The following is a 15,981-nucleotide window of genomic DNA, read 5'->3' on the forward strand; positions in this document are numbered from 1 at the left end:
GCAAACATGCACCAATAAACATACACATGCTTTCCCTATTAAAGATGCATTCACACACACCAATATAATCATTTAGAGAAGAAGACACACCCCTGAGCTGTGGAGGCTGCACACCATCACTGCTGCTCTGGAAATTGCTGCGCAGCACTTCATTTATCTCTTCCTGTGACACCAACCTTTTGGACAAAAGGCACAGGCGGAATTGATAGAGGTGTGTGTGTGTGTGTGTGTGTGTGTGTGTGTGTGTGTGTGTGTGTGTGTGTGTGTGTGTGTGTGTGTGTGTGTGTGTGTGTGTGTGTGTGTGTGTGTGTGTGTGTGTGTGTGTGTGTGTGTGTGAGCAGATGAGCAACTCAAATGGAAATGTGATCCGTCTTTACAAGGCTCTAACCACAGCAGGGGTGGCTTTATTAGACGACCCAGACGGGGCGAGTGGCGGGGGGTCCGAATCCCTTTGTACCCTCTTTAAAGTCGCACTATATCACACCATGGCCGACCGTGCTTGAGAGGGAACACAAGTCTGGTTTTGCTCTTGTGTGTGTTTCTGTGTGTTATTCTGAGGAGGGGTTAAGGAGAGAGGATAGATGAAAAAGTGAAGGAGTGGATGGAGACTGAGGCGTGATGATGAGGCTTCTGACCTTTCAGTGAGAGCCATTTTTCAGACAAATACTCCTATTGGCTGGGATGGTTTAATATCACACCACAAGATACACACATGCTGAGCATCTTCCTCACTATGTTACATGGTTGATGTACTTCTTCCCCTCACATTCCACTCCCAGTTTCCTCTAGTTGTCTTCTATTTAGTCTTTTTCCTTAAATTATATCTCTGTTCTTGTCGTTTTTCTCTTCTTAGCCATCTAATCTGTCACTATGTTCCCTCTCTTCCTCTCTCTCCATCCCCCATGCCCTAAACCCTGCTCTCAGTCCCTTCAGAGTCTTGTCCCTCTCCACACCGTAACATATTCAACATGTCTGCCACCTCATAAAGATATGGTAAAATATGGAAGCCTGCAAGGACTCAAACGTCCAACCCGTCCAGTAGCTGGGGGTGGGGTGGACGTTTGGCGTGGTCGTGGGGGTTTGAAGCCAAACTTACATGGCAACCTCTCTTAGAGCAAGAAGGAGGGGGGAGGTTGTTGCAAGACATGGCAACCTTCAGACAGCAATCTTCAGATTTCTAGTTTGGTTTAATCCGTCCAGCGCACGCCTGAGCAACTCCAGTAGATTGCAAGAGGTAGATACGGCTCTGCCTCCACCTTTCTCACAATTCAATTTGATTTCTCATTTCACAAGCCGGAGCTTATTCTATGGCAGCAAGTAGAAAGGGCGTTCAGTGGAGAAGAGGCACTCCAGGGTCAGAGTGGAGGAATAAAAACAGCAATGTATTTGGAGAGAATGTGCACAAGTTGTTGATTTTTTTACCGTTTTAAAAGTAATAGTTCAACGTATTGGGATTTAATAAGGCATAATAGCACTTGCAGCTCATTAATGATCTTATATTATATCTAATGATATACTTCTGACATCCTGGATTATTGTCAGCACTATCAGGTTGCCAGGTTTTACAAATTCACTACACATGCCAGGACAAGGCAAGCACAGACACCTATAAAAGCACAACATGTGACATTTACCCTTTATAATAATGATATCATGTGTTAACTAGTGAGCTTTAGAGTTGCTGGTAGTTTGACTTTGCTACTTTTAGACACATTACAGGCTAGCTGTCCTATTGTTTTAATCTTTAAGTTTAGCTAACCGGCTGCTGGTAGTAGATTCATATTTAGTGCATAGACACAGAAACGGTATTAATCTTCCCATGTAACCCTCAGCAAGAATGCAAGCATGTGAGTCATTGCAAATTCCAGCTCACACTCAAAGAAGGCATGCTCCACTATCAACCACACCTATCACCTGTTGTCATTAGCGATGCAACAAACACGCACTGCAGGTGTCTCGTTAAATCACTACTAGAGACACAAACTGCATAATCTTTTCCCTTTTCTAAAAACAGCTTGTTATATTCAACAGTGACATGAACTCGAGTGCCAAATCATGTATAATAGATATATAACACTGTCGAATATTTATTTACAAAGCGCGGTGGCTGCCACAGCCCTTCTTAAATCAGTTAATGGGGGCGGCACAGAGTGTCCCACGGGAGTGCTGAAAACCAAATGAACCAACTGAATGTGCAACAGAGCAGCAAACAGAACGCCTGCTGGTGGCGGAAAATCTGCTGTCAGTCACACGCACACACGTACGCTACTATTTACGCACGCATACTCGGGAGTTTAGGCACACAAATGCGGCGGGAAATGGACATGCACGCGCACAGACTCATCCGAATAGAAATGAACCAATTAGCAGGCATCAGACAATCAGCATGAGAGAGAGATGGAGGGAGAAAGAAGGAGGGAGCCGAGGGAAAGAAGGCATTAAAGCACTCGCTGTGAAGGCGGCAGCAGAGAGGAAAATGCAACTGAGACACCTTCACACTCTGACACCTTTAAGGAAGCTCATGTGGCCAGAGGCAAATCCATTTCCTTCATCAATAAATGACTTGAAATCATGTTGTTTTTGTTAATAAATAAAACCGTTAACAGGGGCACCGGTTGCTCTGTGGGCCGATTTATCTGCCATTATACAAACACAATAGAGAGGTAGAGTTGTGTAGTTGGTCCACTTGACTTTGTGGCAGTCTGCATCATAACCTCCCATTCCGCACATGTGCAACTTTTCATAAAGTCCACCGTGATCAATATCACTATGTCAACTAATCAATCACAGCCTGGATAGGTCGGGTCACTGAAAAACATTTTCAACAGCAAACTTTCAGAATGTTGGACTCATTATTTTATTTGGTTGGTTGATTATTCACAACTTTTCTTGCAAAGGCCATAATAAAGGATACAATACAGCTTTATTTATAAAGCACTTTAAAACCTCCAGACCAAAGTGCTGTACAGTCAAATAACAAAAACATACAAAACAAATCACACAGCACAGCTCACACACCATAAAACAAGTCAAAACAATAGACCATTTAAAAGCAATAAAAGCAACAGTGTAAACATAGAACGGAACGTAGAACAAGTATTAATGTTTGGATTGCATTGTGTGCGGTGTAATCGGTTTTGGGGGGGCGGTGATCTAAAAGTCAATTTGTTGTGTTATCTATAAGGGACATAGCTTTAGCCGTATACTTGCCTTTCATTTGTTTTCCTTTACCCGCTTGTATATACACCATCATTCGGACACACACACATCTGATCTCTAACCTAACACACTCTTCCACAGTGCCCATCGAAAATCAAGAGCCATTATGTTCCAACATTGGTAAATTACCTCTCAATGTGATGGACTGCAAACTCATATCAGGCCATTAGCAAAGCCCTGGATACTTAACACAAACTGCACAACACACACACTCCACCACGCTCTGACCTCTCTGGTGCTGCTGATGGGGATTTTTCCTGTTCCGATCACCAAGGGTGAGATGTTTAATGCAACATATGACATCATGTTATAGTGATAATGACTTGGCTTTATGGCTCTGCTACTTAAGGACTTCCTGAAGGTCTATCAGTGCAATATCAATTATCGGAGCAGACAGGATGTTGCACAGAGAATCGGCAAATATTTCTCAAAGGGAAACGGACATGGTGTCTTTAAATAGATGCTGAGTGAACAAAACAACCTCCTGATTTTGTACAATGTCACCATCTCTATCAGCTCTCCTGCTGACTTTTCTCTGCTGTTAACTATCCAACAAAACTATAGTGAGGATAATCTTTTTAAAAGAGCACAAACCCCAGCTCAACTTTGTGTGATTTTTGCTTCTGCAGATTAGCAACCAGTTTACCACCATCGGACACAGCAAGAAGCAGGACATCATCTCTTGAGGAGGAATTACCAGTGTGAACAGAGCCAGAGAAAAGATTGCTGACTTTGTCACTAAGCTGCTTGGGCACACAAATGACATGTGCAAATCCCCTCATTCCCTCCAACCATAATGTTTCCTAGAAATCTCCATTGGAGGGCTTAGTTATGAAAATGCACACAGTGGACACTTATGTACTGTTTAGGTACTCAGGATGCAGTGCTAGGGGGCCACAGGATGATGCATTCAGGGGCATACCGTACACAGGAGCATTCCACTCCCACTTTCAATTCCAACAGGGGCAAAGTCAAGGTTAGAGAGTCCACCAGGATGTGTTTGTTTGTAAGGGAGTTCTTCCGGGGGAAAACTCTGGTGTGAGGACAGTTGCCAATTGTACTCCAGTGAGAAGTCTAAAAATATCCCAAACACACACATACACATTTCTGAGGCTTATAAGCTAAGGAACAGAGGGTAGAGAGCGGGATTCCCTTGAGGAATCAGTGGAATGTAAACAGGCCACCCACTCACACAAAATCTCACACACACACACACACACACACACACACAGCTTAATCAGAGGCCGTGAGATGACAACCTCATCTGGAAAAAGATGCCCCAGTGAACAGCAGAGTTTGTTGGGAATGTCCTCTTGGTTGACCCTCTTTGTCCTCAAAAAAAGCCCAAATGAGAGGCTACAGTAATGCTGCTGCATGCTGGGAAATCTGTCAACTTTCAGCCTTTTGTTTTGTACGAAACGTCCCAAAATGTAACAGAATTCTGAGTAAACTGATGCAGCTGCACTCAACCGTACTGGTGACATAAGCGCCTCAAGATAAACCAGGGGTAGTAAGATTTAATGAAAAAGTCAGACAGTATTATTCTTATTATCCCTGTGAGCGCACACATACACGCCCAGGCACAATACTATCCTAATCCTATGTATGGCTCAGATAAATGACATTAGTCCTTCTCCATTTATTAAAACCCTCTGGGTCACACACACCCTAATTTCTACAATCCTCAATATGTGTATGTCACGTACCCATGATGCATTGCAGCTGCTTTTAAACAACTTAAATCACTTGTAGCAGAGCAAAGCTTTGGGGTAGGGTGGTCAGTGGCATTCATTTTACATGGGGGTTTTAATAATGCACATTAAGTTGCCAAACCCCTGCTGTCTTTAACACTTTCTCAGCCATAGGACGCCATTGTTTTGTTATTAGGCCTCTGGCCCACATAACCAGCTGCTCTGGAACTGACTTTCTGGGTCGCTGGGGGATTACTGTATGGCTAACACTGAAGCGTTCAGTCCTGGGGGCCACAAATGGGTCAAACTCTGCCTCATTTGAGAAGCAGAAAAACACCCAGTGGTAACCTTGAAGGCTCTATCCTTGGAATCTGAAATCCACAACGGGCTCTCTGTGTTTTGGCTTCTCCTGGTCTTGTCTTGTGGTTAGTCTTGCTGCTTAGCACCGTATGTTAGCCTTCCTCCTGCATGTGGCTAGCTAGCAAGCTATTGTTCTGCTGACAGGCCACTAATAAACAGCTGGTTGCACCCATGTTCCTGTGGAGAAAGTAGCCATAACTTCCACAAATAAAGCCCCCGAGGAGTTTGAAGTCGTCTGCCTTTGAAAGGATTCTTATTGTTTGAAGTTCTTTTTTTAGAAGGGAGTGAAAAATGCATTTTGCCTTTGAAGTCCACGCTTAACAGGGTGTTTTCTTTGCAAAGATTGGCCAAGAAGACACTGATTTGTTTTCAAAAACCTCAAGGGTGAAGGGAAAAGCACGTCTAATAGAATATAAAAGCCACACAAGATCACACTATTTCTTGATGGCTATAGTGAAAGTCATTTTAACATATTATAGTGGATTTAAGGTGGAAATGCAAGTGGCTTCCTCAGGAATCTAAAATAGGACTATATGGAAAGAAGATATATCAGAACTGAAGCTTTTTTTAGGAGGTTCATTTGATCATTTCTAACTACCGTTCCTGTCTATAAAATACAACTTGGCTTCAAAAGCACCTTCCCCATCGATCTTCTAACTTCCTTAATTAAAAGGAGAGGACAGTTGATGTGATAATATAATTCATGTAATGGCTTCATGTTTCCCTGTATGGTTATGAGGGCCCATTAAATCTGCCAGACTGCAACAGTAAAAGAGCCGAGCTGAGAGGCCTTTCCCTTTCATGTGAAGACACGTTAGGGTGAAGAAAGTTGTACCGGATGTTGGGAGTGAGTCCAAAAGGCCCCCACCTTACCCTCTAAGTTTGCTTGAGGAAATGAGGGAGATAGACTGGAAGTGAAGTAGAAGAAGACGTGAATTGACTGCTGAAGCACAATAAGCTGCTGGGAGACTCAATTAAGACCCCTGACGAAAATATATGCACCTTTGGGGGACAAATAAAAAAACAAATTATTGACCTTAAATAATTGGTGTTAGATTCACGCACAGTTCAAACTAAGCAAAGAGGTGCTTATTATCCAACTCAGTGACTGAACTTTATCAACGTCTCGAGCTGATGAGCCATGATGATTCAATAATGATCTCCATAGCCTGATTATGGGATTTGTTGAGTGGAGAATTACAAAGATTTTCTTTTAAATGAGGCGCAAAAGCAAGGACAGGAAGTGTGTAAAAGGTGTGATATGGGACATATGTTACAACCTGGACTCACACCCGCTACCCACATGGTGTTCATTAGTGAACTGACCCATAAAGAGGAACTGCTGACAGGGCTGCCAGGATTCAGTCGTACAGTATTCTTCATGGTACTAAAACACAGAGAGATCGATTTGTGTAGGCCAATTACCCTTTTACATGCTCTTAATTTGTTTGTGTACAAAATACGTAAATCGAATTATTGTCTGGGCTTAAAAGTGACATGTTCTGACTGATAACTCTATTTTATAATGGCCATTGGTCTTGTAATGACCCGCAGGACAGGCTACACAATACAAACTACTCCACATGTACCACCATTTGTTAAAAACAGCTCATCAAATGTGACGATTTGCTGGCTTAGTATCATTATTAATTGACAACCATTTAGCTGTCAGACAAATTGTGATTTTAAAGCATCACTTATGGCTTTGATGACTCATGGTGAACATCTGTTATTATGTTAGACTGTCCATGAACTAAATTATTAATCCGAGGAGTAAATTAATAATTTATTAATTTCGTTGTAGCCCTACAAACATTGATCGCTTTGTCCCTCCACAACAGATTCATGCAACTGTGTGAGAGAGAGTGTAAACGGTGCCAGAGTGTGTGTTGTATGACCGACACCCGATGATAAAGAAATGCTTGTTAACATCCCTCCCTCCTGATGTTCGGGGCTCCGACACCCTCTCCAGGTCTTGTTATCGCTCGGAGGGCCGTGTCGCACTAAAGCAGCGTGTCCTAATAATAGGCTGTAAAGATGCCAAAGCATAACGGTGCCCTCAGAACCACTCAGGGACGCCTCGCTGGATTTAAAACAACCTTGAAGTGTGTCGTAAGAACGAGTTGACACATTCACACAAAGAAATCACAGACGCATTACAGGTCGATTATCCCTGATGACTGGTTGGCTTTGTACTTCAATGGAGTGTGTCTGGGGTGTGTGTTTGGCCTTATGTCAACAACTAATATGCTGCAATCATGTTGTCAGTGAGATGGAAACAAAAAGGGCTGAATGGATTGTTTTGACGGTTAGAAGTCACCGTCAATATCTACTACTAATCTTATAATGACTCTATACTAAAGGTCCATAACCCTTAAGTCATTATAGGCTTGAACCCCATATTAACCCTTTATAAACTTGTCACTAACACGCTGCGGTTTTAGATAACAATATTAGTTGGTTTATGCAAAGTAAATCATCTATGAATTCCTGTTGACACCCTACTTTGCAGAGCTCAGCTGAGAAGTGGCTCCTATCCTTTTCATAGATGACAAACAAAAAAGTTTGAAGTTTACTCAAAAAGTTTGTCTGCATACATTTGGTTTGATATGACTTCCTGTCAGTGTGTGCGTTTGCAGGAAGTGGCAGGTAGACTGTGACTAAAGTGGTACCGGCTGCTGGGAATGCAGCAGAAGCGAGTCACTGGCAGGAACTGAGCGATTTCCATACAGTACACAGAGTCTCACTCACTCTTTAACACACAAACACACACACTATGTAAAGGGAGAGCTGTGTGTGTGTGTGTGTGTGTGTGTGTGTGTGTGTGTGTGTGTGTGTGTGTGTGTGTGTGTGTGTGTGTCGGGTCCTCCCGCGCATTTGTTGTAATTCTCCCATAATCCTTTACTCTGCGAAATGACACAGCTGCCAGACACATCCTCTTTGTTGGCGCCTCCACTCCTTTCCTCTCTCTCTGACACACACACACACATACACACACAAACACACAGACACACAGACACAGACACACACACACACACATCCCAAAGGCGCATTGTGATTATTTATGCAATAGTCATAATAAATGAAATTCTATTAAAAAAGGATTTAATCGACTTTAGAGCACAAACATGCATTCATCACCATGATGACTTGATAATTGAAAACAAACAAGGCCATTCATAACGTACTATCTACTAATTGTGAAAGAATAAAAATCACTGAGTGTGTGAGGAAGAAGATGTAAAAGGGTGCTTGCTTCCTGTTTGCGAGGAGAGAACACACCCTGCTTATGCAGCAGTTTTATTAACAGACAAATAACGGACACATTTCGCAGAGCACGCAAAGTTTGCTTCCTTATTCCCAAATCATGGGGCATTAGACTTGTTTCTATAAATCTCCTGAAAGAAGTCTCTGCCTATATATTCATAAAAGTACACCAGGCTTCTCCAGGTACAACATGAAAGGGGGGATGTTGAGGGAATCAGGATACAGAGCGCCCACATACTGAGCACTTTGGTGATGCCAGTCGGCCCGTCCTTCCTCTAGCAACCCTGTAACCCAGGGCGACAGGGCCGTGACGATGCACAGACAGAACAGAACTCAGTAGTTCTCCATTTGCTTGTTCCCAGGAGGCTGATAATGCAGAGCTTTTAGTTATGTGCACACAAACAGACATGCATGGACAAATACATATATTTATGAGGTACAATAAGGCCTTATAATAATAATAATAATAATAATAATAATAATAATAATAATAATATAAAACCTTGAATAATACCTGAATAATACCTTCACTATTGCCTCATGATCTATTTCTTTAGCTTTGAAAAGTCATGTTGGCAAGTGACAATGCAGGAGGTGCAAATTCAAGTGGGGAAAATATCAACTCTAACATGTCGTGCAACAACTTATTTGCTAATCGATACTAAGAATCCCTGTATTTTTGACATTGCAAGATACAATGTATCCAATAAAACATAAATCTTGCAATGTAATGCTTTGCAAATTTCGTGCAGTCCTTGCACACAAAAGAATACATGTAAGAATGAGGGCAACGTCAGTACAATCCTGTAAACACTTGTATTCATACGAAGACAAACTCTTTTCCTCTGCTATTATCTAAGTGATTGAGTTACTGGAAAGCCAATATGCTACCTCGCATTGAGAAAAAGGAAATCGATGCTGTTACACTATCCATGCAATTCATCAGCAGCTAACAATTCAGAAAGATGTTGAGAGCCATTCGACAAATACAAGCCAAAAGACAGAGCATGAAGAGCAAGTAGTAGCACACGTCTGTGGATGTGTTGAGGTGAGTGAATCAATTCAACCTAGGGCTGCTCAATTCATCGCGATTACGATTATGGCTTGCAACGATTACGAAAACAACGTAATCGAAATAAAACGATTATTTTTGTATTATTATTATTGCTTTTTTGGGGGGGTTTTCATTTGAATTATATTTAAAATTCAGGGTAATCAACTGTTAAAAAAATACTCTTCAAATGTTTTTCTCCAATAGATGGATGTTTTCAAAGTCAATGAATAATCGCATTTAATAATCGCAATTACAATTATTGACCGAAATATTCGAGATTATGACTTTTGCCATCATCGAGCAGCCCTTATTCAACCGCACCCCAATATTCATGGGGAACTCCACAGAAGGAGAAGTCGTGTTTCAGGCAGCATACAAAAACTGACTTGGATTCAACAGAACTGTGATGTGCTTTCCTGCAAATTCTTGTTGACTGAATCTGTGCATGCTCGGCTGAAAATGTCAAGTTGGTGCACAAGCGGGATAACTCTGCTGGAAGAGATGAGCGCGCTATATGCTAACTTACAGCCATCAATGGATGCAAGATGACAGGGCAGAAAAGAAAAGTGGTAAAAAAGCTCGGAGTGAACCGGCGGTGCAGACATCAGATCAAACGGGATGTGAAGTTTCTGGAACAGTGATGATATTGCTGGAAAAACACCACAGGGGGCTTTAGGTTGCAATCTCTGCATAGCTTCTGTTTACTGATTCAATACAGAATCACAAACATTAACCCACTGCTTTGTGTTGGAAGTCTCCAGAGGTTTCCCACCACATCTCTGCAAATCTGCCACGCAGGGGTGTCATCGTCCGTTTATGTTGCTTAAACTAGCGATTATAGCGTTAATTCTGAGACTATTGTGTGTGGAACAGGCAATGCAGAGTCATTAGGGGTGTTTCTTTCAGCGTACAGCATGCTTAATGAGAGGGCACGGACACGCTGTCCGAGTGATTAGTTACTGCAAAGGCTGAGGGCCAACACCGATTCCTGTGTGTACGTGCACAAAAGCAGGTTTTCTTTTACATTTGGAGGGAAAAGGCGATGGTCTATGTGTGTGTAAAACTGAGACTGACACACAAAAACGGATTAAGTTTAAATAATCTGTTTTGATGCTGTGTATACATCATGAGAATCCCCTTTTTTCATCATGTTAAACTGCTAAAAAAGCTACATTTACTTGAAGGAGAGCTGAAAACTAAACCCATAGGCACAGAGCCAGAGATCTGTATTCAAAAGCCAAACCCTACAAGCTTTGTTTTATTATTTTCACGAGGCATTGTGTGGCTGAGTGGAACCTAAAAATAACCTTCATAACATGGTTGAAAAGAAGCTAATCCCCCCCAGCCTCATTTGATACTCTGAGTCACGCTTTTAATTTAATGCTTTACGACCGCGTGTGTTTATTGCCACGAGTCAGGGTATGTGTGTGCATCATAACAAGGAGAGGGGAAAGTGCTTGTAAGGGATGGGAGAAGAGGAAACTGATGAATACAGTGAGGTGCTGCTGTGGAATTCCCCCAGCCTGCGCCGCCCTGCCTCAGCACTGCAGCAAACACTGCGCACTGATTTTTTCTTTCCTATGAAACTGACACAAGAGGAATGAATAGGGTTGTTTTTATTTAGAGATAAAAGCAGGCTTCATCAGAGCGTCTTTTATTGCTCCTGACAACTTGAGAGAAAACAACTCTCTGAACATTTATCCGAAACAGAGCATCAATGCAGCAACAAAGCAGAGAAATTTAAACTCCTACAAACAGCAACACTTGTAGGCATGGATTCAGGTTATGTTTAAATCCTTTTTGGTCCAAATGAACCATGATAATCTTCAGTATACATTTAAGTGCAAGTCATATTTGAAAGGGTTTATTAATCAATAGATTGACTGACAGAAGATGAGAAACTACTTTGGTCTGGATTTCTGCTTCTCAAATGTGAGATTTGATATTAAATATATCTGGGTTTTCGACATGTTATCAAGAAATGACCTGCAAATTAATCTATCATGAACATAATAACATGGTTGCGGCATTAGCATTTGAACAGTGACGGCCCGTCCACACGGTGGCGTGCGTCGAAGCTTCAACGCTTCTGCCCATTCACTTTGAATGGGGTGACGTCAAGCTTTGCCGAACTGCATTGTGGGAGCGTCGCTTCGCTTTGCTCGCGTAGCTCGTTTCAAAAGTTGAGCAATGTTCAACTTTTGAAGCATCGACGGAAGCGTCAGCCAATCAAATCATATGCCAGTACAAGCTCTAGCCAATCAAACCGCGTGCTTGTGTGTCCGGGGCGGGAGATTCATGCGATTGGTTGTTGGTCAGACACGCCCGCCTGCAAGCTTCAACGCACGCCACCGTGTGGACGCTGCGTTAACATAGCAATGCTTCTTGCTAAATGATGCTAAGTGCCCGCTAAGTGTTTTGTCTGTTATGTCTAGTGAACTGCTTACATGTTTAGCAGATGTAATTTCATGTTTACCATCTAAGTTTGGTAATTTGGCATGATAACATTTTCTAAATAGATGAAAAACAAGGCACAGATAATGGGAATTAGTTTAGAGGTATTTAGTGATAAACAAAAGCTTTGGAGAAATATATAAATTGACATGATGAAGTACTTTTGGAAAATCCATGGACTGACCAGAGTTTTTACAGTTCAGCCTCAGGGAAACATGAATGGTATGATATCATTTATAAAATCATTTTGAGATATTTTACAAGGAGGACATAACATTGGAAAATATCGGATTTGAGTGCTAAGAATGTTTTGTCTGTTATGTCTAGTGAACCAGCATCGAGCAGGTCTGATTACAACTTGGATTTCCTGCTGTCACTTCCTAGTCTGTCTGAGATACATTTGCTATTGGCTAATTTCCCCAAATTCCTCCTCCTCCCGTTTCCTATCCTCCTCTCCATCCTCACATTCCTTCATTCCTCAGGATTCATTTATGTGTAAACCTGCACCTAAAGTAGCGCCTTTAATAAAATTCAACTGTTATCCCCTCACATTCTCAGAGGATTACTTCATGTTTGAATTCCTGCTTCACGTCTGCCCTGAGTACAAGGAGGAATAGTTGATTGTTGAGACAGCGGATTATGAAAGGAAATGTCCCGGAGAGTTAAAGCCCTGACTCCAAGATTAGTCATCTCTCCTTGCTTCACGCTAAACTGTCAAAGTGAGAGAAGACACTGACTGGAAAGCACTTTTCTTCACTCCACTACACAGAGTTCCACTTTTTCTCATCTCGCTTGTCTTTTACCCTCCTATTTTCCATTTCCCTCGCCTCTTTTTGCTTTCTCGCTCCTCTTTTCATCTTCTCCCCTGCCTTTCATTCTTCTATTTTCTTTAACCTTTTTGCGCCTCCCATCATTTCCTCTCCTCAGTTTTTCGTAGAAAGCTCAGGGGCCTGGCTCCGGTTCAAAACCTTTTTATGTCGCTGTTCGCCACGGCACCCTGCTGTGGTGGGTCGCTTCGTTTTTCAAGCTCACAACTCTCTCTTTTGAAAACTATCCCCCTCTCTCTGGCCCTGGCCTCACTTCCTTTAGCAGAAGCTGGAAGGTGAACCACTTTCATCTTTCCCTCCCTCCCTCTTTTTCTTTCTTGTGTCAAACCTCCCACTCCTTCCTTCTAAAGCAAAGGTGCTGCTTCCGCAACTCAATTTAAGCTTTGTAGGCATTTTTCAAAAGTACTAATCCCCGAGCCAAGTGAGTACTCTTCACAACCTCACTGAGCTGTATCATAAAATAGATTCTACAAGCATAAGATAAACATTTGAGAAAGCTCAGTGTGGATGCTGCGGTCGTGGTTTAACAGAACAACCTCTAATGATATTTCATTTGTCTTTATTTAAAATATGACTTCGATGATGATCAAAATGATTGACTGAGGGGTTTAACTCTGTATTTGCTGTATTTAAGGCTGGTTATTGGGTGAGCATTTGCTACACTAGTGATCATACATTAACTTCAGTTCCGATAACAAAATACATTTGTATTCTTAATTGAGGAATATAAACATAGGTTACATGCTTCCCTGTATGAACACATTATCTTCCCTATATAAACATGTTTTCTTCCTTGTAAATAGATAACTGCTTCCCTTTATGAACATGTTGTCTTCCCTTTATATATATAACTGCTTCGCTTTATTCTTTAAACAATGTCAGTGTTCTCAAATGTCAAATGCTGTCTTTTCACCAGCACTCACTTCCCCCTATAGAACCATTCTTTTGCATTCTTTGAAAATAGGTATTCATTCTAGCGTATGCCTTCACTAACATCCCTCTATTAACCAATGATAACTTGTTGCGACCTGAATAAAATGGTTGCATTAAAGTAAAAATTGTCCTTTTAATGGGTCCTGCAATAAATCTAATGGAATATAGCACCATTTTGTCGATGTGCAGCATAGAGGGACACTGTTTACTTTAGGGAACGTGCCCAATCCATTAACGTTTCATGAGGGAATCTAAGAAAAACATCAGGGACCAACTGTCCAGGAACTGAAAGGCCTCTAACTCGCCTCGACAATCGACTCTTTGTTCCTCCACTTGGCTCCAACATCTTTTCCCCAATTCTATTTACTCACTCATTCAAAACTATGTCTGACTAATTCTCTGTCTGTCACTCTCTCTGCGTATCTCTCCCTTTTATTCCTTCCTTTCTTTTCGGTTTTGCCATTGTCTGCTCCTTGATACTGAAGCATATTTACCAGCAGCCAGACGAGGCAAACAAGCAGCCTATTCAAAGAGCTCAGCAGCGACAGAGGAGGAGGAGGAGGAGGAGGAGGAGGAGGAGGCTGGAAGGAAACACAAGGAGAAGGAGAGTCCCTAGATGACGTGGGGATATTAGTAAGCAATACAGTCATTTCAGAGAAAACACAACATTTGTAAACAACCCTAATGGCTATAATTGGATCCTTCTCCAGCTTTCCAACAATTCTCATGTTGCAAATGGTTGCATTAGGACTCGCGCAAACACACACACACACACACTGTCTGTCTGTCTGTCTGTCTGTCTGTCTGTCTGTCTGTCTGTCTGTCTGTCTGTCTGTCTGTCTGTCTGTCTGTCTGTCTTGATCACACAAACACGCACACACTCACTCCGGTGACCAATGCCCTATAGTCCATTACCAAATACTGTCTCTTCTACAAACAGTCATTTGCAATTAGGCTAAAGGCTACTCTCTGGAGAAAAATGGATAAAAGTGGATGCTCATTTCCTGTGCAGCAGCCAGATAAGAGCTTCAAAAACAATCACACAGAGATAGAAATCAAACCTGATCACTTCCTTCATGTTAAAGTGCGGGCAAAGAGATCACTGAGAACAAACAAACAAACAAACAAACAAACAAACAATAGGGAAGTTAAATGATCTTTCATTGTTTGACAGTCGTTGGCAGATTAGCTGGTTCCTTGTTGAAAGAGGTACAACAAAATGACAAAGCATTGTGTGATTGGTAGCTTCAGAAAATCCCTTACCTGATGTTTTTCATATATGAGGAAGTGTTCTCCGTTATCAACCCACAAAGACAACATGTTTTATAAAAGGCGCCTTCAGTGATGGCCTAAATACCCACAAAGGAGGTCTTCGGAGGTCTGTTAGATGTACTGAAACAGAAGCAACACAAATATTGAAATCAATCAAGTTATTGTGGTGACAATTTTAAGTTTTTTCAAAAACAATTCACATTTCTAACCCTACATGTAGTTCCTATATCGAGCCTTAAGAACCACATCATTTGCTGTATCCCACCTATTGTTTTGACCATGCCTCTTATACTCAACCAATTAGTCAATTAACAGATTAATAAAAAAGATAATCTGGAATTATTTTAGTATAGGATACCAATTTAAGATATATATCAAGCAAAAGGGACACATATATTTGTTGTTTCAAGCATTCTAAGGCCCCAGCCACACAAGGACGATAACGGTCATATCCGCTACAGTTCTCTATCATATAGATAGTTCCACACGAGGCCGACATGGAAACGAATAAAACGATAACGGGTCCCAAAGTGGGTAGATCTGCGAACAAAACGCTCTGGGGGTGCAAACGGGTCCGTGTTTATGCCTATACGATCATTTCCTGATAACGATGAAGCAATAGCCCCGCCTCTCCCACCTCTCCTGCTCAGAGATCAGCTGCTGGGCTGTCAGAAGAGGGGGAGGAAAAGAGAGGCTCCGTTTTTTATTCTTATATTATTATATAGAGTTGTTATCAATTTGTTTTAAAGCTCAATAATTAACAAAGAAGACCTTTGACCGGCACTTTTCTAATTTTGTCCGGAAGATTTCAACTTTAACGGACATGTTGACCGGCGAAAAAAAGGGTTAGGGTTAGGTAAAACTGAAACTCTGCTGCACCGTTCCCTCGTCCCTTGGAAGAGGC

General features: G+C 41.8%; 1 protein-coding gene across 2 annotated transcripts in view; it reads right to left on the minus strand.

Moving 5' to 3' along the window:
* pag1 (phosphoprotein membrane anchor with glycosphingolipid microdomains 1) overlaps positions 1 to 15,981 on the minus strand; it is a 48,442-nt gene that overhangs the window by 22,239 nt on the left and 10,222 nt on the right. Inside the window, exon 2 of one of the 2 annotated variants that reach the window (XM_079653797.1) lies at positions 15,069 to 15,197. The exons of the other annotated variant lie outside the window; for it this stretch is intronic. The gene's annotated coding sequence lies outside the window, so the exon portion shown is untranslated. The remainder of the gene's footprint in view (positions 1 to 15,068; positions 15,198 to 15,981) is intronic. 2 annotated transcript variants of the gene reach the window in all.

The sequence above is a fragment of the Notothenia rossii genome (genome assembly GCF_949606895.1).
Source record: "Notothenia rossii genome assembly, chromosome: 10".
NCBI classification, from domain to species: Eukaryota; Metazoa; Chordata; class Actinopteri; order Perciformes; family Nototheniidae; genus Notothenia; species Notothenia rossii.